At 38.8% G+C, this 27,427-nt stretch overlaps 1 pseudogene across 1 annotated transcript; it reads left to right on the forward strand.

The window, feature by feature from the left end:
- On the forward strand, positions 1-27,427 carry LOC308252729 (polyadenylate-binding protein 1-like; annotated as a pseudogene). Its single transcript has 3 exons — positions 1-15; positions 3,051-4,410; positions 27,372-27,427. The product of its transcript is annotated as a polyadenylate-binding protein 1-like (transcript).

Genomic DNA, 27,427 nt, shown 5'->3' on the forward strand with positions numbered 1-27,427 from the left:
ATGTATGCATTTCTGGTAGGTATATATCTAAAAGTTACATTACTAGGTCTCTGAATAAGATTTTTTTAGGTTTAATATACACTACAAATAAGTTTTCTAAAGTGGTTGTACCAATTTATATTTGCATCACCAAAGTGCAAGAGGTCTACATTTATACCAAAACTTGATACTGATAATCATTTAGAAAATTTCAGCCATTTTGGTGAATGTGTTTTTATATCTCATTGGGGTTTTCATTTGTATTTCCCTAATGACTAACAGGTTTAGCACATGTTCACATTTCTTGGCCATTTGAATATTCTCTTTATGAAGTGCCTATTCGAATTTCTTGCCCATTTTCTATTGTGTAATCTATATTTTTCTTACTTATTTTTAGGAGTTCCTTATATAGTCTGGATATGAATCCTGCAATGTATATGTATAGGAAATGTCTTCTGGCTTAACTTTTCACTGTATTAATGATGTTTTTGATAAACAGAACTTAATTTTTATAAGGTTCAATTTGTAAACATTTTTCTTCATGGTTAGTGCTTTTATGTTGTTGTAAAATAGCTTTTCATCCCTAAAGTTCAGAAAGATGTTCCCATGCTATCTTCTGAAAGTACCGATGCTTTACCTCTCACATTTAGATCTACAATTGATGTTTGGGTATGAAATTTCATTCAGTTCCATAAATAGTTAGCCAATGGACTCATCATCACTTAATGAAAGGGACTGTCCTTCCCTCACTGTGAGCAGGACCATTATTGTCACAAATCAAATGTTCTTTTGGGTATAGGCCTGCTTTTTAATTCTTTACAATGTTCTTTTCTGAATACCATATTGTTTTATTAATTGTAGATTTATGATATGTGTTGATATCCACTAGTGTAAATCTTTCGACTTTGTTATCTACAAAATTGTCATGGGTATTTTTGACCTTTTAGCATTCCCATATACATTTTAGACTTAGCTTCTTTGTTTAGTCTTTCTCTCTCTCTCTCTCTCTCAAACATGCAAAATAGTAACTATGTAAAGGTGATGAAAAAGTTATTTAGCTTGATTGTAGTGATCTATTCACAATATATAGATATATCAAAACATCATGCTGTATCCCTTAAATATCCACAATTTTGTATATCTAAGATATCTCAATAAGTTGTTTAAAAATTTAATTTATGGCTTTAAAATATTTAGACATATGGTATGGGGGCTTCCATTTGCATTCTTGACAGGGCCTGGAAAATGTGAGGTGGATCTGTTCTTGAAATCAAAGGCCATATCTTAGTCCCCACTCCACCCCCAACCTTCCATAAATGCCAAACACAAACTCTGCACAAGATAGGTACCCTCTCTCACCAAAATGTTTAATTAACAAATGTATCCTTGATGAGTACACTTATGGTGAGAACATAGGTACTTTAGAGCTGGTAGGCCTTTTGTCACCTCTAAATTATACTTTTAGACATAGAGATATTTAGGCCCTATCTACTCCAGCCCTGAGCAAGATCACTGCATGCTCAGAAACTCTGCCAAGAAATGTACTTCTTCCTTCTTAACCACTTCCTTCCCCAAGAGCTCAGGCATTCCTTCAGAACCCATCTCTTGGGGCTATCAGATTAAACTGAGCAGGAAAACTGGTAGGAAGGTTAATACGATTGGATGCAAAACTTGGAATGGTTTAAATTCATGGGTTTCATTGCTAATTTTAGTTCCAGGGTAGGATATTCAAAGAGTAGACTGTGCCTCTGTTTAAATAATCTTTCTTGATGATGATGTAGAGTTAAATAAATTAGTTTTAAAATGTCCTGGAGACAGGCAAAAATTTTTTTAAACTTTTTGGTTTGTGTGTATGCCCACTCAGACCTGGTATAGATAAATACAGCCACATAAACTTGCCAGTTTAGGGGGTGGGGGAAGAAGACCAATACAATTTTGAGTTTATTACAAATGTAAAAAATATGATATAGACCTCCCACTGAGTTTCTCTGAACTAACTGATTTTGACTTAACCACTGTGGCACTTCTCTTTCTGTAACTCTTTTCATCATCCTCCCCAAACCCCAACCATCCCTCACCCAGAAAAAAAAGTTTAAAAATAATGTAAGAATAATAAATTAGATTTTAAATATCTTAATTTGTTTTCATGCTTTTGCTTAAATTCTTTATTTAGGTTTAACCCATTATTGCCATCTGGGCACATGGCACAGCATTCATTTTGAAATTAGAATCCTTATTTAGTGAAACTCTCTCATACTCATAGATCTACATATAATATTTTCTTTCCTGAAGTACCTAGAAATACTCTGTAGGATTTCAATTCTCAGAATGTCTCCACTTTGAGGTTTTAATAGACATTCTGTGTTCCACCACAGCATCTTCTATTAAGCAAGAAGTGCTTGATAAGCCAATAAATAAGACCAATAATTGCCTCCATGTTTATATTCAACTCAGACTCCTTCAGCCTTGTGTTCATCATGCATTTTGCCACTTAAGGCAAAGTCAAAGACTTCAGTTTGCTGATATTTATCTATTGCTTGCCAAACGATCTTCTGCTCTAAAACTCCCCAACCCTCCCCCAAACCAGGAGAAGAAAAGAAGTTTAAGTTCTTCTTACTTGATGCCTTTATTTGGTTCTTTCATATTTCTGAGGCTTACTTTTCATCCACGAAATTAAAAATAGAAGTGAAAGTCATCTTTGTTTTTCTAATTAAACCCTCATTTCATTAAATTGGCTTTCACTGGCAGGACTTAAAGGCATAGCCTTCCGCTCATTATCACCAGCCTTTATAATTCCTGCCATCATTACTTCTGTGGCAGATGACTGTGGTTTGTGCTTTGTTGTTGTTGTTTTTAAATCTATGTCCCTTACAGCTCTTTGGAAAGTGGCCATTCTTAACATGGAGGTTCTTCCATACTTCCAAGTTTATGTTTGCCAGATGCTCTAGGATAAATGGGTTATTCAAAACATATTGGAATTCTTTATGTGTTCTTCCATAGCTTAAGTTTTATATCCCCAAACCAATGAACTTAAATTTTTTTCTCCTTATGTATTTAAAAATTAATCACAGGAGAGTCCCTTGTCTCCTGCGCCCCACCGCCTCCGCCGAGGTTCCCAACGGGGTGACTCATATGGGCACCGGCTCCTGGTCTCCCCCAGCGCCCACCAAGAACACCATCGGCCGGGCTGCCCACTTGCCTCGCTCTACATGGGCGACCTGCACCCCAAGGTGACCGAGGCTGTGCTCTCTGAGAAGTTACCCCCTGCCAGGCCCACCCTATCTATAAACGTGTGCCGCGGTGTGGCCACCTGCCCTCGCTGGGCTGCGCCTACATCACTTTCCAGCATCGGCCAACTCGGCGCAGACACCGGACACATGAACTTGGAGGTTTTCAAAGGCCAACTGCATCGTGTGGTCCCAGCGAGACCCAGGACTTGGAAAGTTGGGTGTGGGCAGCATCTTCATGAAGAACCCGGAGGAGTCCATTGACAACAAGGCCTTGGATGACACCTTCTCCACCTTTGGGAAGATCCTGCCTTGCAAGGTGATATGTGAGGATCGTGGCTCCCGAGGCTTTGACTTTGTCCATTTGGAGACCCGTGAGGCTGCGCAGCAGGCCATCAACATTTTGAATGGGATGTGGCTGCATGACCGCAAAGTCTTCGTTAGCCCCTTCAAGTCCTGACAGGAGCGGGAGGCGGAGCTGGGGCTCGGGCCGTGGGGTTCACCAACATCTATGTGAAGAACCCGCAGATGGGCATAGACGAGCAGGTCCTGGAGGACTCTTCTCCCAGTTTGGGAAGATGCTGCGTATGAAGGCGAGGAGCGACGACAGCGGCCACTCCCAAGGCTTTGGCTTTGCCACCTTTGAGAAGCAGAAGGCTGTGAAGAACGGGAAGGAGGTTAGCAGGCAGCTGCTCTATGTGGGTCATGCCCAGGAGCGGCAGAGTGAGCTCAAGTGAAGGCTCCAGCAGATGATGGAGATGGAGCTGGACTGGCTGAACCATTATCAGGGCGTGAACTTGTATGTGAAGAACCTGGAGGACTCCTTGGGTACTGAGAGTCAGGAAAGAGTTCTCTCCTCACGCAGTCATCACCAGTGCCAGGGTGACGACAGAGGGCGGCCAGCACAGGGCTTGGTTTGTGTATCTTTCCTCTCCAGAAGAGGCAACGAAGGTTGTGACAGAGATGAACGGGTACATCCTAGGCACCAAGCCGCTGTACGTGGCGCTGGCTCAGCGCAAAGAGGAATGGAAGGCTATCTTGACCAACCAGTTCATGCAGCAGCACCACTCCAGTGTGTGGGCCCTGGATGGCCCCCTCTTGGACTCTTTCCAGCAGCCCTCCAGCTGCTTCCTGCCCACTATGCCCCAGTTTCATGCTACACGCGCAGGGATAGGAGGCCTGGAGGGGGTGACAAGTGCAACTGGTGAGCACTTTGGTGAGCACGCCTTGTTTCAGAGTCAAGAAGAGCTTCCAGAATCATATTTTGGTCTTCCTCCAGTTCTCAGCACAGTTGCTCTTCTTCCGTCACACCCAGTTCTGAATCAAAAAAGTATTTTTAAATAACTATGACTTCCCCCTGTATTGCAGCGAGCCCTGATACTGCTTGTTGGTACCTGTCACCAGATCTCCCAACTGTACTCATCCAGCCAAGTTCACAGATGTGTTTAAACAAGACCCCCCCCCCAAAAAAAAAAATTAGTCACATACATTTGCAAGACTTTGTCTACTGGTATATACAATGCTAGTGTCATTAACTCTAAAGTCCTGTAGGGTCCCCAGTCACCAAGTGTCTGAGGCCTAGAGAAGGAAGGGGGAGACAAATTGCCAAGCCACAGGAGAACACTGTGGGGGTCTCTGTGTTCTGGGGGCAAGGTTAAAGGTTAAACCTACATATTAAGACTGTCTGTCTAAATCAATGGTCCACCAACATCCACTATCAAACAAGCATCATGATTTTACAGTAAAAAGTTGTTTACTATGAGGTATTTTTGGTTACCAAAGCTCAATGTCTGTGGTAAAAATACATATAGGTTTTGGTGATACTTTTCTTCATCAACAAGTTCTTTTTGTTGTTATAGATGCTTATGTTACTGTCTTCTTAGCAAGTGCCAATAACTGTCATAGAAGCATAGCCAAAAAAAGGGGGGGGGGAAATACCTAGCCACTGGGCTCAGTAGGAGTCATAGAAGAGCATAGGTAGTTGTAGGTGCTGAATACAGTCTGAATGTGCCGGCAAGCTCCCAGAAGATGAGGTAGCCTGTGTGTGCAATCAGGAGAACAGCAAGGGGACACAGGAGATAGCATCATGGCTCACCCAGCAGGGCGGCCACATTCAGAAACAGAGTAGGAACTGAAGGGCAAGTGGGATGCTTATACGTAAGTAAATATTATAGCAGAGCTACCACTTTGGAATCGCCTACTAGAGTTCCTAAAAGCAAGTTTGGCTCCTGGGCAAGCTGAAAGAAGGGCACACAAACCAATGGAGGTATGGAGAAGGGTGTTTCTGTTACACACACACACACACACACACACACACACACACACACACTCCTCTTGAACAAGGCAAACTCCTGCCCTTTATCTTAATTCTCAGATTCCATCCATCTTAGCACTGGAGTTAGAGAGAGTATGGGAAGTTTAAAAACATAAGCATTATTAAAAATGTTTGTAACCCAAAGTGAATTCATATGCAGCCACAAAAACTGTCTTCTGACAGGTTAAATGGCTTAGGCCTTTTGTTGTTATTGGTGTTGAAAGCCAGGGCAAGGCTGTGTCTGCTGTCCAAGGTCACATGAACCCAGAATGAGAAAGAGGAGCCACCATTTTGCATAACTAAGCATCTAAGTTTTAAAACACTCCTCCCAGAGAAGCTCTTTGCACCTTGCTTCTTCTACATGACTAATCCTATTGGTTGGCAGCAATAAAGTAAAAACCCATGGCTCTGACTTTGCCCTAGACAGAGCACATTGTCAAAATCACAAACAAGAAAGGATTTTCCACAATCTCCCTGTAATTCAAAGTTGAATTGCGTAATCTTTGTTGAATCTTTCAGAGCAAGAAAAATAGCATTTAAGAGGACAAGAATGCATTTTTTTCCTTATGGAAGTAATGTAAAAACAGATTTGGGATTTTATATTAGAGTGGGAGAGAGAATTGAAGTATTTGCCTTCTTTTAAGATGAGGTAACATAGAATCAAATTTTGTTGATTTTTCAAAAAGTTAGTCCTAAATAAAAAATAGCAGTATATACAAATAAACCTGCAATTGTTTAAAGTATCTATATATATAAAAGCCTAAGCAACCTTTATGACCGAACTACCAGAATGACCAGAACGACCAGTTGCTATGATGCGCACTGACCACCAGGGGGCAGATGCCCAATGCAGGAGCTGCTCCCTGGTGGTCAGTGAGCTTCCACAGCCAACCTCCTCTGGTCCCTCCCCTGGGCCGGCCCAGCCCCAATGGGCCCTGGACAGGGGTGGGGCCAGCCAGCCAACTTCCCGTGGCCCCTCCTCCTGGCTAGCCCAGCCCCAATGGGCCCTGATTGCTGGCCAGGCCATGGGACCCTACCTGTACATGAATTCATGCACCAGGCCTCTAGTATTTTCATATATTTCTAATTTTAATAAAAAGAATGCAAATTATGGTGGACTTAATTTTTTACTTAATAGATAGGAAAATGTTATTCAAATGCTCCCTTTTCAAAGTATGGCCTGTAGACTTGTAGCATTTAACTCCATCTGGGAGTGTGTGAGAAACGAAGAATCTTGGGCCTGCACATGGACATATGGATCAGAATCTGCATTTAAACAGATCCCTAGGTGATGCACATGTACATGGATGCTTTTTGAGGCACTGATCTAAATAAACCATTCACCAAAGGCAGGATCAAGTAGGCTTGGGAAAGCCACCCTTCCCTCCTGCAACTGCACAGGAACTTCCAAGAAAAGCAAAACATTGTTGTGTTTGCTATGTAAATATAACATCAAAATTAGTCCCCTAAATGCAGCCTTCAAACATTTGGAGCCACCTTCTATTTCTTTACTTCTGCATTTCTTTCTCTGAAACACTTCCTAGGGTAACAGTTCAGTGTTTGCAGTTTCTTGGGTCTGTGACTTTGGATGCTTGAATAATTATGGAAATATAACAGAAAAAGGTAACACTGAGAGGTTTATAGAAAACAAAAATAAATAAGTAAAAGATAAGGCAGAAATACAAAAGAGCAACCATAGCATGAACTAGAGAAATAAATAGCTGTCTACATGATTTATATTGAAAATAGATGTATTTTTAAAATATAAAAATTATGCAAGCTAATAGTTTTTCATAGGTTTTGCTAATTAAAAATGGTAAATTCTCAAAGAGCACATAAAAGTAGAAAACAGAGAATAAATATGTCCAGAAACATCATCATGAATAGACAAACTTCTTTTGTTCTTTTAGTAGCCAAGCATCCACTTACCCTCTCCAGGGAATAATAATGCCACCTGTTTTCCTTTCGGGAGATTGCTCCTCTCTCTCCCTACCCAATCCAAATCTCAGGCTACAAGCTGTAGGTATTATCCTGCATTATCTGTGGGCATCATGGATATATGGTGGACCATGTGATGCACAGGCCTAAGCCAATAGCAATCTTACATTCTCTAGAGCACAGAGTTGATTTTAGTATGGGCACATGTCCCAAGTGAAGTCAACCAGGCCCAATGAAACCAGAGTTTTAAACTGACTAATCAGAAGAAAGACTTTCTTTCATGTTAGTGCTGAAATGGAGAGGAGGCGCAAAAACTGTGGCAGTCATCTTGCCACCACGAGGGGAGATACCATTCTGAAAATAGAGCCACCACAGAAAAAGCAGAGCAGAAACTGGAACAGAGAAAAACTGACTCTTCCTGATGACCCTGGTTGAAGCCTGGGGAAGAGATGTGCCTGAAAACAAACTAAAACTCTATACTTTTCAACTATCTGAACTAAAAATTTCCCCTTTTGCTTAAATCAGTTTGGACTGAGTTTCTGTTACTTGTATTCAAGGGAAATATAAGTAATACAGGGTGGTAAACGTTTGTATATTTCTATGTGCACAACATCTACATAGATGGGTCTTATCCTATGTAATAAAAGCCTAATATGCTAAGTATCTAGTAGTCCATTCAACCAATCAAAGCATAATATGCTAATGATATGCTAAAGCTGCTCAACTGCTCACTATGATGTGCACTGACCACCAGGGGACAGATGCTCCAACCAGTAGATTAGCTTGCTGCTGGGGTCTGGTGGATCAGGACTGAGCAAGATGGGCTGGACATGCCCTGGAGCCCTCCTGTGGTCCTTCCCTGGCTGGCCAACTTCCCATATCGCTCCCTGGCCCCAATCATGCACCAGTGAGGTCCCTCGGCCTGGCCTGTACCCTCTTGCAATCCAGGACCCCCTCGGGGGATGTCAGAGTGCCTATTTCAGCCTGATCCCGCAGGCCAGGCAGAGGGACCACACTGGTGCACAAATTTGTGCACAGGGCCTCTAGTTACATATAATTTCACACTCAGTTTATTCTTTACCTACTAATTTTTAAACTTCTTAACCAAAAAATATGTCATGAGCATCTTTCTGGGTAATTATATGGAGATCTATATTGGTATTTTATTGGATATATGATGGTTCTATAATTTTTACCATAATTAATTGAATCAGTTTCATACTGAGGGACATTTATAGATTATTTATATACATTGAAGAGAATCCTCATACATATATATTAATTTAACCCATACAATGATCTCCTTGGGATAAATTTTTGTAAGTTGTTAGGCAAAGGTATCTAATTTAAGATATATTACATACTCCCACACTGCCTTCCAGAAATCTATAGAGTTATGTTCACACCAGTAGGACTTGGACACTTCAGTGTTCCCTACAGTCACATAAACATCTACTAGTTTCATGAGTGAAAAATAATATAGCTGATTTCTTTTCCATTTCTCTATTAGTGAGAGTGACTAATTTTCCACATGTTTATCAGGCCTTGTATTTTCTCCTTGTTTGAACTGCCTGTTATTTTTTTACCCATATTTCTGTTGGAGTGGTTCAGTTTCATTGATATGCTAGAGTTCTTCATATGCTAAGCATAGTAATTCTTTCTCCTATATTTGTCAGCTTTTATTTTGTGTTTGGATTTACTTTAAGTTTATTACATGGTACAGAAAGTTTACATTATTATATAACCAAACTTATCAAAATTTAATTATGGATCCTGAATGACTTATATTGCTTAGGAAGATTTTTCCATTCTAAGATTATAAAATTATTCACCCATGTTTTCTGGTTTCTTTTTTAATATATTTTTATTGATTTTAGAGAGGAAGGGAGAGGGGGGAAAGAAACATCAATGATGAGAGAGAATCAGTGATCCGCTGCCTCCTGCACGCCCCCTACTGGGGATCAAGCCCTCAACCCTAAGCATGTGCCCTTGACCAGAATCAAACCCAGGACCCCCCCAGTCCGCAGGCCCATACTCAATCCACTGAGCCAACATGGCTAGGGCCTGGTTTCTTTCTTCCCTTTTCATATCTTTTCAAAAATATACATTTAAATCTTTGATCCATTTGGAAGTTATTTTCCTTTAAGGGATTTAGCTTTCTTTTTTCCCAAATGTCTAGCCAGTAACACTATGATTTATTGGAAATTCTTTTCTTTTCACTAATTTAAAATGCCATCTTATTTATCATATAATTAACTACCACATATTCCTGAGTCTATTTCTGACTGCTTTATTATGTTTCAATTCAGACTGTTTCTGTGCCTCCTATAGATGTTCTGTTTTAAATACAGTAATTTATAAATTTTAATATGTAGTAGGATAAGTACCCTTATCATTATTTCTTTTTAGTCCTTCCAAATTTTCTAGGCTTTTTCATTTATCCATTTTAAAAATTAATTTTAGGATAATTTATAAGTTCTTAAGAAAATATTGCTTCAATATTAAATAAAAATACACGGATAGTATAGATTATTTTGAAGAAACTGACTAGATTAGTAAGCTTAAAGTATTGAGTTTTTGTAACCTAAAATAGGACATATTTTCATTTACTAAATTATATTTAATGTCCTTTAGTAGAATATTTTTAATCAGTTGGCTATACTGCCCCTTTAATAAATGTAATAATACTGATGACAAAATATTAATTAGGAGATCACATTTGTACATTTAAAAGAGAATTTCTAATCATTTAATTATTTAAATTTTAATTTTAAAATTTTAAACAATTTAATATATCTTAATTAGTTTATTCATATATAGTTTTATTTACTATTTTGAATATAATTTTTCTTACAGTATCTTTTTTTGCCAAATTTATATTATTATTATTACAAAAATATCTTCTTATTTATAATTTTTGGGAGTTTTAAAGTTGTTTTTTTTTAAGTCAAGAACAGGTCCTAAATTTAATCAAATACCTTTTAGTATAATGAGATTTGTCTGATTGAAAGAAATCAATGATTTCTAAAGAAATCAATGTAACCAATATTGAATTGGATACATTCTTGAATTAATCCCACTTGGTTATATAGTAGTACTCTTTTAATGTATACCTAAATTCTCTCTGCTAATATATCAATCAGAATTATTCTGAGGAAAGAGAGAGGGAGAGGGAGAGAGAAAATCTGTCCTATGTGACTATCACACATATGCTGGTGTCATAAAATAATTTGAAAGGAATTCCTTGTTTTATGTTTCTCTGGAACAAATTTAAATCATATTGGAATAATCTGTTTCTCAAAAAAATAAAAAAAATTACCAAAGACACCTTCTGTGACAGAAGCTTTTTGGAAAAGATGACAACATTCACAATTTGCAATCTATTTCTTCCTGAAAACACACACACACACACAAAAGTCACAGGTTTGATTCCCAGTAGGGGTGTGTATGGAAGGCAATTGATCAATGTTTCTCTCTCACAATGATGTTTTTCTCTCTCTCTCCACCTTCCTCTTTCTCTAAAATCAATAAAAACATATCCTTATGAAGCTTGCAAAGGATTTTCTTACAATGATTTTCTCATTTTCAGTAGACATTTCCCTTTTTATTTGTTATTTTATTTTTTTAAATGTTTTATCTATTTTTAGAGAGAGTGAGAGAGGAAGGTAGAGGGAGATAGAGATAGAAACATAAGTTAGCTGACTCCTGCACACCCCCCTCCAGGGGATCGAGTGCATAATCCCGGTATGTGCCCTGACCTGGAATCAAACCTGGGGCCTCCTGGTCCACGGGAGGATGCTCAACCACACTGGCCAGGGCTTCATTGTTTATTTTACAAATTTGTGTTACTTCTCTCTTTTGTTCTCTCTCATATTTAGCAAATGATTTATTTGTTTGATTTTTTTCTCCCACAGAACCAAGTCTTGAATTTATTTATAATTTCTATCATTTGTTTCTTTATGAATACTTGCTTATTTTAAAAAATTTCTTCCTTCTGTTTTTTTCTAAAGTTATTTTGGTATTTGTTTTTCTAGCTAAACAAGTAACACCTTACTCACTTATTTCCATTGTTTCTTCTTAATATAAATTATATGATTTAAATTATTTTCTCACTTATATTTTAGACATTCTGTGCTGTGATTATATTATTTCTTTAACCTAAGAATTATTTAATAAAGATGTTTTGTTTCAAATTTCCTTATTTGTTTCTAGCATTGAATGCATTTGGGTTAGAGAACATTGTCTAATGTATTTCTAGTTTTTAGAACTTAGCAGTTTTATTCTTTCAAAAGGATGATAAATTCTCTGAATATCTATAGGTCCTTGGGGAAAAAAAGATGCATTTCTTTGTGTTTAGGGTTTGATATTTGACATATGAATATCTATCAATTACTATTACACATATTACTATTAAAATATACTATATTTAAATTTTGCCCTTTTTATCCATCAAGAATTGAAAGTGAGGTGTCACCTTCTACCATTTAATAATTCTTATAAATATATCTTTTATCTTCTGTAATTTTATATTTTATTTGTATTTTTACTAATAAGAAATAAGGAATAATTATAACTTCTCTGTAGCTTTTAACCTATATCATTAAGTGAGTATGACTTTCAGCTTGAATTGACCTCTGGCTGATATTAGGATAAAGTTTCTTCCATCATTTGATTTATTTACATCATTATGACATTACTTTTATCATTAAGCCAATATATCAGGACTTTTTGTCATACTGATATCATCTTCTGCTTTTAATATGCTGCATCTCCTTTCTTTGCCATTGTCTCATTTGACATTTGAAAAAATTGACTATTTTAAGTTCAAATAGCAATTGCAGTTATAATTTTAAATAATATGTTTAAACCTGTGGTTCTCAATATATCAATTTTCATTTACAGTAAAGCTATTTCTACTCACTTTGAGATATTAAGAACTAAATTTAAATTTTAGCAATACTACTCTCAACTCCCTTGTTCCAAACCTAGAAGGGCTGACGTTCAAATTGTTTTATTATTATTTTGTGCCATGCTTGTACCTCTAAGTTGGTGGTCCAAGGAAATATCTATTACGCTCCTAAAAATGGAACCAAGGACATAGCAATCCATAATAATTGTTCAAGATTTTAAAACTTAAATTTTAAAACTGAAATTTCTAGTAGACCACTTTATCTCATCACCTTGAATGACAACAGAGAGACTTCAAAACTGAACATTGTTAATACAAATGGCCCACTCTTGCTTTGCTCTACAGTGACTGCAGTCATTGTGTTTTAGTTTCCAGCCCCCCTTCTCATTAAAATGCAGAAGAGGAAAATGCAGTCAGTCTGACTCCCGTACAAACCACAGGAAAACAAATTCACTGGAGGGTAATGCTCCACGCCACTCTGACAGGGAGACCAATCCTATATTGATTAAGAAATTAGGCAGCTTGATCCCTTTCTGACTTTTTGAATCATAATATTCCTTATGGGCTATATTAAAAATTAACCCATGGCAGGGGAATAAGGGAGGAAAATGGGAGTGAGTATATCTTCCCACCCACCCAAATTATGGCCAACTGGCAGAAAAGACCAGACATGTCAGCATGTCACCCTGCTCGGGCTCAGAAGGAAAGTAATAGCCTCCATTCCTGTCTAGTCCCCAAGCAGCAGAGTGAATTCTGAGAATCACACCATTTTCTCCACAAGTTTGCCTTTCTGGCTGGCTGTGTGTGTGTGTGTGTGGTGTGGTGTGTGAATCTACATTCATACACAGATGCCTGCTGGAAATGTACTGTTTCAATCCCTCTGTTCACATGTAATTAACATTCCCACTCTCTTCTCACGCTGAACTTTGGAAGGAGAGCCCTTGCAGTGCCCCATGCCTGCTTTAATTAGGCAAAGAATGGGAATCGGGAGAAACCAGCTCTTCTAAGGGATTTCTTAGGGTGGGATGGCAAGGAAGTTTGCATAGAGACGGAATGATTTAGGAGGACTGCACTTCTTTTTGCTGCTTTAGAAACTGAAAGGGTTGTTTTCTTTTCTCTTTTTTCCCTGTTACCATTAAATTTTATTAACTATATATAAAGTATTAGAAATCTTTTGGATCTGATTATGGTTTCGGTCCAGAAAATATGTAATCCCCAATGAAAAATATATTAAAAGAACCAACTCCTTTCCAAAACTGTAGTAATCAGATATTAGTTTCTGAATAGCTGTGGCTTGGCTAGGAAGCTTGTCGCTTCACCCCATCTCTTTTTACTTACACTATAAAATGTTGAGAGTAATTTGTTTCCTTTATCAGTAGGGGTCTTTGCAGAAAAACAGCTGGCATATTTAAATGGGATAATTTGAGGATTGTTTAAAAAGAAACCTTTACAAAGGTGTGAGCAGGGTAGAGAGAAACCTCAAGTGATGGTGTAGTTCTTAGGCAAAGTAACACTTGGGGAACCATTCCCAACCTAGGCTTGAGAAGTCAAGGGTGGATATTGCTACTGGACTAGGGGGAAAAAATGAACTGGGTGGGAAAGGCCCCTGATAAGAACTGGGATCTTCAGTTAAGTTACATGGCCAGCCCAAATCAACCTGCAAGGAGGGCCCTGCTCTCACTCTCCTCTTCCACAGCATCTCCTCTGCACTCCCATTGGTCAGCCCTACCTCTCAGGGTAAAGGAGCCCATGATGCTGAGTGTAAGTCAGAGTCTTGGTGTACCGTCATGGCAGAAAGGGTGAAGGGGTGACTGGAAGAGATCGAGCACATTTCTATTAAAATCAGCCAATTGTCTACTAAACAGCTCCATTTGAAGAGTTCCTCAGTTCCAATATTTCATCATCTACATGAATTGAAATCCAAGGAGCATTTTCCTATGAAAATTGAGTCTCAGGATTGTAGGAAACTGTTATGATAAAGGGAAAGTAACTGGGCATTTGACGTCCTAAGATGTGTATTCCATACTGACGTCATCACGTGCTAGCGGTGTAATTTTGAAGGAGTCACTTCTGATCCCTAACACTGCCTGGCATCCAGCAGAATGGTGATGATAGACATGTCTTTTCTATTTTAGGCACAGAATTGTTGCTAGTATAAAATTATCTAGTGTATATGAAACTACTCTATGAACTAGAATAAACTTTAATTATAATTTATTTTGGAAAACTTTTTCTGAAGCCATGACATTTTCAACCTCTTTACAAATCAAATTTTCTTCCTTTGGAAAGGAGGTACTATTGTCAAAGTCGTTTAGTTGTTTAACAGTTTAGACGTTTGCATCTTATGGAAGTAAATGAGTGCTCAGAGTGTATACAAAGACTTTCACCAGGGAATTCCAATTTCCTTCATCACATCCAGGAAATCTTATTAAAAATGTCATATAGAGAGAGATTGCTTTATTCATTAATTACATTCAGTTGCTCCAGAGAGGGTCTAGCTTGCCAAGAGTACTGCTGATTTGGCTCTAGCTAGAGAAGTAAAGATATGATGCAACAGGCATTGCATTAAGGCTGCAATTTTCAACCTTTTTCATCTCATGTCACACATAAGCTAATTACTGAAATGCTGTGGCACACCAAAAAGCATAGTATATTTTTTACCCAATCTGACAAAAAAAAAAATAAAAATAGGGATAATCTTGATTCATTCACCCCGGACAGTTATTGTTGTGTTGGGTGTTGTCATTGTTTTTATTTGACAATCCAAGGGAAAAAAGGTTAGTGCTCCTGACTAAAAATTCTTGCAGCATACCGGTTGAAAATTGCTGCATTAAGGTATTGTTCTTCCAGCTCTCTCTCTCTCTCTCTCTCTCTCTCTCTCTCTCTCTCTCTCTCTCTCTCTGGAACTCTGAGTGCAAACCATAGGTATTTTGTGTTATATGTGCTGGGATTAGTCCAGCAACATGACTGTATCTTAATTTGGGAGACTTTAATAAACCTTTATTAGTAGACAATACAAGTAGACAAAAAATATATATGAAGTAGACCAAAAAAATGCAACAAAACAAAACAAACAAAAACTTCTAAAGAAAAGAAAAAAAGAGAAACCGACACAGGAAAAACTATTCATTTCAAATTTAAAAATACACAAAATGATAATAATAAAAATTTAGGCTTAAAAGTATTTAATAAATAAAAATTAAATATAAATAAATCAAATAGTCAAGATAAACTAGAGAAATAACCAAAAATACACCCAAAGAAAGTAGAAGACAATTCAATTCAAAAGATAAAAACAGAAATTACTTAATTATAAATAAGCACACAATAGAATATACATGTAAAGGCAAATGATTTTGAAAATGCCAATAAAATCTAATTTGTAAATCTTTGCTAACCTGGTCAAGAATAAAAACATTAAAATGATAAAGACACCAAAACTATAAATACAGGAATTTTTTAAAGTAAGAGAACATTTTTATACAAAGTAATTTTTAAAATATAATTGACTTTCCTAGAAATATAAATTAATAAGAATGCATCAAAAAATTAAAAACAAAACAGACCAGCAGCATAGACTAATTGAAAAATATAGTCAAAAGCCAGGACCAGAACATTTTATGGATGTTACATAATTGGATTAGACTATTTTTAGAAAGAGAACATAATAGGCCTTTTTACTATAAAGCTACATGCAAAGCCCTAAATAAAATATTACCATTTTTATTAAGATACTAGAGGCCTGGTGCATGAAATTATGCACTGGGGTGGGGGGGGGGGACTCCCTCAGCCTGGCCTGCACCCTCTCACAGTCTGGGAGCCCTCGGGAGCCGTCAGTCAGACATCTGTAGCGCTGCTGCGGAGGCGGGAGAGGTTCCCACCACTGCCGCTGTGCTCACCAGCCATGAGCCCGGCTTCTGGCTGAGCGGTTCTCCCCCTGTGAGAGTGCACTGACCACCAGGGGGCAGCTCCTGTGTTGAGCATCTCCCCCTGGTGGTCAGTGCACGTCATAGTGACCAGTCTTTCTGCCATTCGGTCGATTTGCATATTAGCCTTTTATTATATAGGATTATATAGGATAATTGACCTACAACATATATTAGTTTCAGGTATACAGCATAAATGATTCAATATTTGGATATACTGTGAAATAATCACCATAAGACCTCTAGCTAACATCCATCACACACAGTTACAGAAAAAATTAGCACTTTTAATAAAGAACTTCATTAATAGAATAATGTACATCATGATCAAAAAGGTCTTAATATGGCATTACTAAATATTGGAAAAATAATAGACAAATAGGCCTGTGGAACAGTATAGAGTATAAAAAATTCATAAACTGTGAGAAATAAACTTCTTATTTATATTGCTTACAAGCTACCCAGTCTATAATAGTATTTGGTTTTAGCCTAAATGGACTAAGATATAAATTGGTACAATGTCAGGTGCTGCTGTAACAAATATCTAAAAATGTGGAAGTAGCTTTGGAACTGGGTAATGAATAAAGGCTGGAAGTGTTTTGAGATGCACGTTGGAAGAGGCCTACATTGCTAAGAACAGACCTTTAAGGGCGATTCTGGTGAAGAGCTCAGGAGGAAAGTAGGAGAACTATAGAGAACACCCCAGTCTTCCTAGAGCATACCTAAGTCCCCCTGAAGAGAATGCTGGTAGCAACAGAGACTATAAAGGCCATTCTGATGAGGTTTCAGATAGAGAAGAGAAACATATTATTGAATAAAGACTGAAGAAAAGGCCATCTTTCTTATAAAGTGTCAAAGAACTTGACTGAATTGCATTTCGGTCCTAGTATTTTGCAGAAGGTAGAACTTGTGAGCAGTAAAATCAAATATTTAGCTGAAAATTTTCCAAGCAAGTGTTGAAATTATGGCTGGGCCCATTCTCCCTGCTTATGGTTAAATGTGGGGAGACAGAAATAACTTAAAGATGAACTAGTTAAGCAAAAAAGGAGACAGATATTTAAAATTTGAAAAATGTTCAGCCTGTTTATATTGCAAAAATAAAGAGAGAGAGAGAGAGAGAGAGAGAGAGAGAAAATGTGTCTGGGAGGGTATGGCCACGCATCCTTTTGGTAAAGAGAGGAGTGTGGACTTAATCCACACACCGTGGATTTAATTAGCCACTTCAGCAGGAAAACTGCCAGTTTGAACTGAAGCAGGAGGAATGGGAAGGAAGAAGGAAGACTGTTGGACTTCTAGGATTTTACAAGATGTGAAGCTAGAGAATGTGTGTTGTTCCTCAAGACAAGGGAAGAATAACTCTGAAGGCGGCTCAGGGATCATGAGGGCTGCCTTCTTGGTTTCAAAAGGGAAGACCATCCCTTCACTTTCAACCAGCCAAACTCATGGGATGGGGCTTCCCAGAGCCTTGAGGTCCCACCCTGGCCTGGCAAAGCTCAGGGCAAAATGGCCACAGGGTGGGAGCTCCCCTGCAGTGTGTCTGGAAGGTGGGCCCTCTGTCCACCAGACCTTCGGGGCAGAGCCTCACACCAAGGGGAAGTGTACTTGAGCTTCAAGATCTCATGCAATTTGCCTTGTAATCTGGACTTACTTGAGACCCGTTACTTTTTTCTTTCTTTCCTATTTCTCCCTTTTGGAATGGAAGTGTCTCTTCAGTTTGGCCTTCTTGTAGATCCTGTCAGGCAACAAATATTCTGCCTCGGGACATCTGCCATTGCTGGACTGCCCCAAAACCTCCTCCAGCTCTGGGGATAGACTCCATTCTCTTTAAATTCTATTCTCAAATATCTCACAAGACACTTCTCTGAGTATTCTGTCTAAGTAGAACTCCCAACACTCTCATCATACTTACTCTCCAATCCTGCTGTAGTTTCTTCAAAGGAAAATATTGTTATTCTCCCTCCCAGCCCTTCAATGAAAGCCCCATAGTTCAGGGATTTTGTGTTTTCCATTCACTGTTGTATTCCCAGTGTCTGGGACATGGTAGGTACTTAATGGGTACTTGTTTTCTGTTAGTTTAAGATCAGCACTATTTATATTCTACAGAGAATTATGTGGTGCACTTTGAGTCTCAAATATTTGCTATCCCTTCCTGTTGGGAGATTATTGCCCCCTTCCCCAAAGACTTCACGCAGAGCTGTGTGATTCTCCCTGCGCAGAAGTTTTAAGAGCCTGCTCATGGTGCCCATGTCTTCTCTGTCACTCTGTCACAATAACCAGCAATGTTCTAGACAGAGGCCGTTCTGTCTGCCTGAGCCCCAGAGAAAATGCTGTGGAGCAAAGCCAAGGTCGATCATATGGATCTGTATCATGCGTAGTAAATAAACTTTGTTGTATTAAGCCACTGAGATTTGGGGACTGTTCGTTTCCATGGTATAACCTAATTTATCCTGACTGATACAGATATCCAGGTAACCATGGACAAAGAGAGGGCTCGAGGGTAACTAAAACAAATTTGACAAATTACATAAATTTGCCTGAGCTGGCTCTTCCCAAACAATCTAGTGCTTTGCCATCAAAGTGGTCTCTTTGAAAAAATAAAAGCAACAAAAAAGCACTAGGACATTTATTTTGGCGTGATCAGAAGTCATTATTTAATTTCTTCATGGAAAAGTATTATAGGAAAAAGTAGCTAAAGTATCTTATGGATTTAAAAACTGTTTCCCAAAATTGCATTTCTTAAAATTGAGTAAGAGACTTACAAATAAAATGATTCTAAAACTTTGCCTAAGACCAACTGACTCAGAATCCTGTGACTGGTGTCTTCAAATCTGTATTATTTTTAAAGTTCCCCAAATGATTATGATACAACTAGTCCAAAAGGCAGTACTGGATGTAAATGGCTCTGGACTTAGAACTCTAGGAGACATGTGGGGGATACATAGGTCAGCAAGAGCCCTGGTTCACCCCACTTAAAAACACATTCAAAGGTATAGCTTCCATGATTCCTCACTGAGTCACAACACTTCAATTATCAATGGGAATCTTTGTAGAATAACTTTCTAAAGCAGAAAATATTTGCTTTAGTTTCAATTGTCATTAAATGGAAATGTGTTACGGTTTATAAAATTCTCAAGGCAGTATCACTTAGGTCTACTCTTGCAGAAATAGATAGGACTAAGGATGCCAATATAAACCCACAACAATTGTTTTCTGTGCAGGCATTGTGAGACTGACTTGGATCCAGCAGGAGAATTTCCTTTATTAATACAATATGAGTTAGTTGCTTATGTTATTTTACAAACTGTAATTCAGATGAAATAGCATCAGTTACCAAGACTCGAAGAGAAGACCAGAATTCGACTGTTAGGTGCCAGAAACTGCCAGTGTTGGATGTGAAGAAAGAAATCGAACACCATGTGGATATTTCCAAACACAGGCAATATAATGAAGGCTTGCTTCTTACACAAAAAGGCCTTTTACCCCCACTGTGCCTTGCCCCAGGATTCCCTCCCTCACAGGGATAAGAAATGAAAGAGTGCAGCCTTCTGAAGTTCTATTTGACTTTGATGGCAGTGTTAAAGCTCTCATAAAATTAAAATGTTGAAGGGAGGAAGAGGGGAACAGGAAGACATTAACCAAAGAATTTATATGCATATATGTATAACCCATGGATACAGACAATAGTGTGGTAAGCTTTGGGAGGGGGGTGCGCAGGATGGTGGGGGACCAAAGGAGGGGGGGAGAGGACATATGTAACACTCTGAACAATAAAGATAAATTTAAAAAATTTAAAACGTCAAAGGAGAGGGTGTTTGTGCTACCAATAGAGTTAGAGAAAATACACTCATCTGATACATGTTCTGAAAGAAAACCAGAAATCTTATGACAATTTGTAATGTATGTGCTTTTAAGAGCAAGGGACAAGCATACTGAACAATCTCTGTCCAAAATGAGCTGTGCAGTGTAGTGAGGGTCACCAAGCCAGAAGCCATAGCTGGGAGCAGTGTGGCTTGCTGGATAGCAAAGATCAGTTCTGCATGCTTTGGCAGAAAGCTTCAGCCTCATCCACATACACATGCAGCATTCGTGGAGACACAACGATAAACATCTACCATTGCTGACAGATGAAGAGAACTGGTCTACCACATCTTGGCTTCTTGGCCTTCAGATTCAATATGCAAACACAAATGAGATTTTTCTTTCCCATGAAGTAAGTAATTACTAGGTAAGTTATTTCAAGTCCTAGCATTACTACAAAGAAGAATAAATTCCCTTCTGGCACCATCTTAAAAGAAGAATTTCAATTGGATTAGATTCCTTCAATCTAGATGAACATAATGATACCTTCTTTTTAAAACTATCCCTCAGCTAAATCCCTTCCCTATCCCAGGCTTTCTTTATTCCCACTTAAAGATAGTTTTATTGCTTGGATTTTATAACCAAACTTTGCCAATATGAGGCCAAGTACAGATTTTAGTAAATTATCTGCCTAATTTGGAATAATTCACAAGTTAAAACACAAATGTTTGAATTATCCAGAAAACCAAGGCGATAAGTGTACACACATGCATACAGAGAGAAACAGAGACACAGAAAGCCTAGTCACCACAGGTCTACAATACCAGCTGATCCTGCTGATTTGCAATTTTTTTTTGCTCTAATCAACCTGTGAATTGAATAAAGCTGAGATTTGTCTAGAAAAATCTCCCTGTTTTTGCTTTTCTAAGATTTTAATTTGGAGTGTTTATAACTAACCACAGTTTTATATGTGTTCTCCTCTTCCTCATTATTTCAATGCACTTATTTTAATATTTAACAGATTAGATGTTTATAATCACAGGCTGTAGTCATCGAAATGTAGTTAGTTATAAAACTTGACTGGGAAAGATGAGAAAATTCTTTCAGGTCTTAAGTCTACTTTACTGATTTGAGAAGTGAAATATGCCCCTTCTTTTCTCACATGCTCCAGTTCTAATTCCTACATAATGGCCAACAAGTTTCAACTTTTTCTCAAAGATTATCAATGGAGCAAGGTCTTCTTTGGGTAAAATTGAGAAGAACATATATATTTGAGTTCTTATTTCTTATTTACCTACAAGATCTAAGACAAAAAAACAACACCCTCAATTATTTAAAAAGTTTTATAGTTTTGTATCATTTTCATTGATAATATATGTATTTTTGAAATTCGAGAGAAAAAATTCCCATTATGTTCTTTATCTTGTTTCATAGTATTTATTTCATTTATAATGTTTATAACAGTATTTTCTTATAATTATTTTTAATTTTTAATTTCCCAGGAACCAAGAAGTTTCATGAAGGCAGAAATGTACCTGTAGTATTCACCCCTGTGAAATGTATTTATAAGTTAACACATAAATTGATTTGAATAAATGAATGGGTCAGAATGACTAGGCTAATCTATACAGTGGGAACAGAGAGTCCTTTTGTGTTCTCACTAAACACAAATTGTCCCAGCCATCTACAGGACCTTAATTCTTAGTGCATAGATCAAACATCTGATAACATTTAGAAAGTAATCTGAAAGTTGAATGTGTGGGTGTTTTTTACCAACTTTTCAAAAGTTTCCAAAAATAATGCTTTGAAAAGAATAATGATTGAGTGCAGCCACTGTTACACACACATAGGTTAAGTTTCTGAGAGAGAAAGCAGTGGGTCAGCTGAGCTAGTAGTGGGATGCTAGTTTAGTATAGCATCACAGTGGTCCATACATTAAGAATCCTTGTCAGGGATTTTGTACATTAATATTCCTTGGGATCGTTTTAAATTTGGAACTCTGTGTCAAGAACTGGGAAGGGTCTAAGATTTCAACTTACATACAAATTAGCTGGCCACAGTTTCAGGGAGGCTGGCAGAAGATACAGGACTCTTGGATCAGAGTCAAAGAACAGTTTATTACACACAGTTTATTACATAACATTACCATAACACACAGTTTATTACATAACATTACCATCCTTCTCACTGAGCTCGGTTCCCACAGGCACTGCAAGGAGAGCCATAGTAGATCTGTACATGCAGTGTGCCAGGTACCCAAGCTCAGGGACTCCGAATCTTTTCTAAGGCACAGTGAGCATGCCTGCACTTCACTTCTAGAGGGAGACACTATATATTCCATGGCTGTTCACTATATAAACATCCTTAGAAATACGGCTGAGAAGAAAGGACAGTTCGTATCTCTTGCAAGATGTGCAGAAACATGACACTCTTGGAGAATTGTTTCCCAGCACCATGTCTCTGGAAGGTTTTTCCTGGGGCCTTAATTAAGTTTGTAGATACAAAAAGGTGTACGCAAAGATAACCTCCAGTATTCTACATGGCTCACACTCATGCTAACCTCGGGAGAATGAACTAAGATGAGTGAAGAGCTAGAAAGCCAAGTGTCCAGCTAAGAAGAGAGGGCAGGAAATGAATATGACTTTCATCAACTGGTTTGGGTGAATCTGACGGGAGTTACAGACTGATGCAGAAAAGCACCAAATATGCTATTCTTCTCTCCTATTAGAATATATTGTCATTTGGGGCAAGTTAAATCACTTGTTTACTTTATTCCTAATTGGAGCTTCAGAAAGCCAAAATAACCCTTTCAAAATCTACTTTACCTCTGCTTACCCGGCAGCTGCTTTATTTATCCTCAAAGACCAGAGAAGATACAAGAGCAAGAGTGCAGATATGTCAGAGGTTGCAACAATGAATGAAAAAAAGAAAAGCCATTTGTCACCTGCCCTGCATGGACCCAGCACTGCTGACATGGAGATCCTACGAATCTGGCTTTCTCCTGCTCTTGATGATGTACTCAATCTAAAAGCAAGCAAGATTTTGAAGTTTTGGAGTGTAATGGAGCCTCAGTCCAGCAGGGCAATTATGCCTGCCTTTTTTTTTTTTTTTTTTTTTTTTTTTTAAACCGATGCCTGCCTTTGTTCTTTAGAGGGAGAGCCCTTCCCGTACCGCAGGCCCTCGGGGCACACAGACAGTAAGTGTAAAGGTTTTTTTTTCAAAGATAATAAAAAGCTCTGGAGGATTTATAAACTGTTTCATCTGTCAGGAACTATTTATGCTGACTTGGCACTTAGAGTGAATTATTCTTATTAAGCAAAAGTTGAGAAAATTGCTTAAGTCTCACCAGAAGGTACCTGCAGTCTATCAGAAGCAAAGACATTCTATAAGCTATAAACTTAAGAGGAAAGAAATTATGCGTCTGTATGGATGTCTGCAGGGAGATAAATGAGTCCAGAGAGAATGTCTCTTAGCTTTGCTCCTCAAGCCGCTATGCTGGGCATCTTTCCATTCCCCCCTCCCCCCTACCCCGGAGGGAATTTAGGGATGGCATTAGCAAGGACTGCTTCCCAAGGACACGTTCTTCTTTCATTTCTCCAGTGACATCTCCCTCATACATGGTACATTCACTGTCATAGAGCAAGTGCAAATCTATTCAAGGACTTTTATAGAGTGCAAGGTATTGAGCGGAGTAGTCTACATGAATTATCTTATTACTTTCTAGCAACAATCCCATGAGCTACTGTACAAGTGGGGAACTGAGAGATTGAGGGATTAAGGAACCCAGCCAACATTGAATGATTGTGGTGATAGATCTGGGATGTAAACTCAGGCAGCCTGACTCCAGACAGGCTCTTCGAACCACTCCATATAATGCCACAGATGCCTCTCCTCCCAGAGGTCACAGGATTGATCGCCTGATTCAGCTGGTAACTCCTGAAACTTACAAGGGAATCTTACTGGTAGTGGCCACTTGGGCCAAATTCCGCTCACCTAACTTGCCTAATAACAAGCTTCAGTTCTTTTCCAAACCCTTTGTATCTTTTACCTTTTCCCTCTTGATGCTGATTTCAGAAAGTCTTACCAGTTCCAGTTTTTTCATAAATTTGCCAAACACACTCCATGTAGTGCTTAACACAAGGTATAGGGACTCAAGAAATGTTTGTCCAATGAGCTCAGAAGGCAGATAATTCCCATCTGAATGGGCTCATTAGCATCAAAACCATTCATTGCTTACATCCTCCCTTAGGACAGTGGTCGGCAAACGCATTAGTCAACAGAGCGGCAAACCGCGGCTCGTGAGCCACAGTTTGCCGACCACTGCCTTAGGATATCCATCTTTGCTCCTTCCTTTGAATATATAAATTCCCACATTTAGATCTTATAACATCTCTTCCATCAGTCTGGGACCACAGGCATAGCATGCCAAGCTCACTGGAGCTAATAGCCCTATTATAAAAACATTTTACAAGGAGAACTCTTTTTTTTCCCCAGTTCTTATTTAAATATTTAATCAATATTTCTAGAACTGCTCCATCAAAGTAAGTTTCCTAAGACTATTGAAAATATGTATTAGATTTGCATGTTGTTTCTGTCAAATGAGCATGATTCTAATAGCAATCAGCATCTAAGACATGATGTCCTGATATTCCCAATGTCACTAGAGCCATCTTTAAAACTATAAAGAAATAAAAAGGGGAGAGTCAAGATGGCAGCATAAGTAAACACCTATACTTGCTGCCTCTCACAACCACATCAAAATTACAACTAAAAGGCAGAACAACTACCACCCAGAACTGCAGGAAAGTTGGCTGAGTGGAAGTTTCACAACTAGAGAGGTGAAGAAAGCTCAGTGAGACTGGTAAGAGGTACGGAGGTGCGGAAAGTGCTGGCACCTGGATGTGCTGATCTTTTAATTGGGAAATACAAGCTCCCGCTTGCTCTGAATTCCAGTTCCGGGCGAGACTCTGGGGGACCCAGACACATATGGGGAGAAACTGGACTGTCTGGTATTGGGACAGGAATGCAAGAGTGGCTTTCAGAGGTGCTTGCAACGATCATTGTTCCTGCACGGGGGAGTGGGAAACGGAGACCCCAGGACCTCTCCAGTGCAGGGCTGATTGGCAGCCATTGCTGTTTGCTATGCCCTGGTGATTCCCAGAGACCCCGCCCCTTCCAATTTACAACTCCACCCAAGCTGTGCACATCAGTATTTGCATATGAATGGCTTGTCCTTTCTTCTTCTAAAATCTGTCAAACTGCAGCTGGGTCAGAGAGCCCCTTGTTTCACAGCTGGGTCTCGTCTGGGCACTTCCAAACCCCATACAAAGAGGAGGAATCTGCAGATGTTTCTGTAGCTCCTGCTGGGCGGCCCCAGACAGTGGCTAACCTTGCACCTCCTTGGAGATCCAAGAGCCAGTGTACCCAGTGATCAAAGTGAGACCATACCAGATTACAACTTTCCACATCCATAAGACACCCACTCAAGGGGCAGTCTCAGTGAGCACCAAAGCCCCACTGGAGCAAGTCCTGCCCCATAAGGGTGTCTCCTGTGCAACAGATCTTCCAGTGTAGACATAGCTGGTCATCACAGCCAATTGGCCTGGAGGTCAATTCCTCCCAGTGATACCAACAGCAATCAAGGGTTAACTACAATAAGACTATGCAAATAACCCACAAAGGGGTGCACCAAGAGTGTCTACCTCAGGTGACTGGGGAGGCTGAGCCACTGGGCCCTATGGGACACTTACCACAGAAGGCCACTCTATCAACTCAAGGAGACTTAGCAGCTACCCAGTACACAGAAACAAACTCAGGCAATCAGCCAAAATTCGGAGACAAAGAAACAAGTCAAATGAAAGAAATGGATGAAAGCAAAATACTGGATATAGAATTCAAAACCACAGTTATAAGGTTACTCAAGAATCTTCTAGAAACCTCCGAGAAATTTAGTGAGACCCTCAAGGATATGAAAAAGGACCAATCAGAAATTAAGCATACACTGACTGAAATAAAGAATAATATACAGAGATCCAACAGCAGACTAGAGGATCCCAAGAATCAAATCAACGATTTGAAATATGAGGAAGCAAAAAACACCCAACCAGAAGAGCAAAAAGAAAAAAGAATCCAAAAATATGAAGATAGTGTAAGGAACCTCTGGGACAACTTCAAGCATACCAACATCAGAATTATGGGGGTGCCAGGAGAAGAGAGAGAGCAAGATATTGAAAACCCTATTTGAAGAAATAATGACAGAAAACTTCCCCTACCTGGTGAAAGAAATAGACTTACAAGTCCTGGAAGCGCAGAGAACACCAAACAAGAGGAATCCAAAGAGGACCACACCAAGACACATCATAATTAAAATGCCAAGGACAAAAGACAAAGAGAGAATATTAAAAGCAGCAAGAGAAAAACAGTTAGTTACCTACAAGGGAGTACCCATACGACTGTCAGATGATTTCTCAACAGAAACTATGCAGGCCAGGAGGGAGTGGCAAGAAATATACAAAGTGATGAATAGCAAGAACCTACAACCAAGATTACTCTACCCAGCAAAGCTATCATTTAGAATTGAAGGTCAGATAAAGAGCTTCACAGACAAGAAAAAGCTAAAGGAGTTCATCATCACCAAACCAGTATTATATGAAATGCTGAAGGGTATTCTCTAAGAAGAAGAAGAAGAAGAAGAAGAAGAAGAAGAAGAAGAAGAAGAAGAAGAAGAAGAAGGAGAAGAAGAAGAAGGAGAAGAAAAAGGTAAAGATAAAAAAATTATGAACAACAAAGTGACAACAAATACATATCTATCAACAAGTGAACCTAAAAATCAAATGAATAAAAAATCTGATGAACAGAATAAACTGGTGAGTATAATAGAATCAGGGGCATGGAAAGGGAGCAGACTGACAATTCTCGGGGGGCAGGAGTTGTGGGGGGTGCGGGAAGAGATTGGACAAAGAGCTTACACCTGTGGACAAGGTGGGGGGAGGAGGCCTTGAGTGGGTAGGAACTGGGTGGAGGGGAGCTATGGGGGAAAAAAAAGAAGAACATCTGTAATAATTGGAACAATAAAGATTTAAAACAAACAAAAAAAAGTTGGGAAGAGAGAAAATGTCTAATTAATAGTGTAGAGAAAGATCCTTAATGATACATAAGTTGTGTCTGAAACATTACCACAATCAATCAACAATATTCACTGATCATTGTTTTCCAGAGCTTCTCATGTCTACTTAGCTACTCTTGGCTATCTCCCCTGACTCCTCTTTTTCTCCTGATAGAATACGCCTATCAGCTGGTTATTAATTCTGTGGCAAATACTATCACTAAGAACTGA

The sequence above is a fragment of the Plecotus auritus genome, assembly GCF_963455305.1.
Source record: "Plecotus auritus genome assembly, chromosome: 7".
NCBI lineage: Eukaryota > Metazoa > Chordata > Mammalia > Chiroptera > Vespertilionidae > Plecotus > Plecotus auritus.